Below are 2277 nucleotides of genomic sequence, written 5' to 3'. Positions count from 1 at the left end.
ATATACGACGGGCTTCTTTCAGTTTCCGTCTACCAAATCCACTGACAAGGCTTTGGTCAGCCTGAGGCTATAGTAGAAGACACTTGCCCAAGATGCCACGCAGTGAGACTGAACCCGGAACCATGTGGTTCATAAGCAAGCTACTTACCACACAGTCACTCCTACGCCTATCTATAACTAGTCAAAGGATTTTCATTAATCTTGTGCCATGTTTAAGGTTTACTAATCTATCATAATCGTCGCCATCATCATCATTGTTTAACATCTGCTTTCCATGCTGGTATGGGTTGAACTGCTTGACAAGAGTTGCCAAGCTTGAGTTCTATGCCAAACTCTGTTGTCTGTTTTGGCATCGTTTCTACCAGGGCTGTGGAATCAAAAAAAAAAAAGAAAAAAAAAGAGTCTTCGACTCTGACTCCTTTGGTGTATATGTTATAACTGGTTTATATTAAAGAATAAAGATATTGTGAGTCGGAGTCAGTAAAACTTAATTGTTTCTGATTCCAATTCTGACTCCACAGTCATGGTTTCTACAGTGGGATGCCCTTACTAATGCCAACCACATTACAGAGTGTACTGTAGGTTAACACTAGGTCAACCTTTATCCAGTCAACTTATAATCAAAGATGAATCCAGTCGTGACCATCCCATATTTTTGTGTATATAGGACCTCGAAAATCCAATACATCTTTTTATTTGTAAGACTGTGTGGTGTGATTTTAGGGAGTTCAGCTGTTATTTCTAGCAAATGTATTGACTACATAGAGGTTCCCTAATTGGCTATATGTCTCATTTGTGGTAACTGTTTAGCCCCAGGTCAGCCATGACACCGTAGACCCATGATGAAAGACTTTCAAGGCATGACCATCTCGTGTGTTTTTAATCAGGCATCGTGTAACTTGGAGTATATTTCTGCAAGTGTACGTCCCTTTCTATAATATTTCCTTCTTGTTTACTTCCATCGTAAATATACAAATTTGATGGAGAGAATAGCAGTGATTATATTTAATTACTCTCCCCGTATTATGAATATTTTCTTGGTAAGTAACGAAGTAATGACTTAATGACATATTTGTTGTTAACGACAGACATTAAGTTTAATGATGTTTACAAGCCATTGCACAGAACAAATTAACACACGCACACACACATCATACAGCTAACATGCATACATATAGACATATAAATATATAGATGTACATTTATACAACAGGCATTCAATACATGCATACATACAGCAGATATGCAGTACACACACACACACACACACACACACACACACACAGCAGGCATATAACATATACATTTATATAGCTGATAATGAATGCATATATACACAAAATATACAGTTCATACATACAGTTGATGTACAACATGTGTGTGTGTATATATATACATAGCATACGCATACATCATACATACAGTAGGTGTACAACGTGTGTGTGTGTGTGTATACATAGCATACACATACATCATACATACAGCAGACATTCAGTGCATACATATATCAGGCATACAACATACATATGTACATACACACAGTAGTTATACAACATGCATATACACAGCTGATATACAACACACTTACATATAACTGACACACACACATACACTTGAATACAGTAGCTGCACATATATACACACACAGAGGCATGCATAGATGCGTATAACAAACATGCACTACACGTGCATACAACAGGTGTATATAATAAACATACATACAAGACATATATATATATATATATAGAGACATTCCTCTACACATCTATATACACATTCCCTACTATAATATGCATGTATGCTACAGGTGCATCACATTGTACAATAAATGCAGTGTATGCACATATGCACACACACACCCATCCAACACACACACACACACACACTCACAACACCCACTTAAATCATACATGCATGTATACACTGCACTCATGCACTAACACACACACACACACGTACACACCCACTCACACACACACGATATGTATGTGCATAATCATTCATACATGCACACATAAACACACATTACTCACACATAAACACACCCATAACATACATATCACTCATACATGTGTGCATACACACACACACACACACACGATCACTCATACATATACACAGACACACACAAAGAAACACATACACAAAACATACATTAAACAAAACATGCACATTCATAAAATCACACCCATTAAACACATCCACACACGAAACAAAACACACATGAATACAGTACACACACACACACACACACACACACACACACACACACACAAA

The sequence above is a fragment of the Octopus bimaculoides genome, chromosome 22, assembly GCF_001194135.2.
Source record: "Octopus bimaculoides isolate UCB-OBI-ISO-001 chromosome 22, ASM119413v2, whole genome shotgun sequence".
NCBI lineage: Eukaryota > Metazoa > Mollusca > Cephalopoda > Octopoda > Octopodidae > Octopus > Octopus bimaculoides.
Note: the sequence above shows the minus strand (reverse complement) of the source record.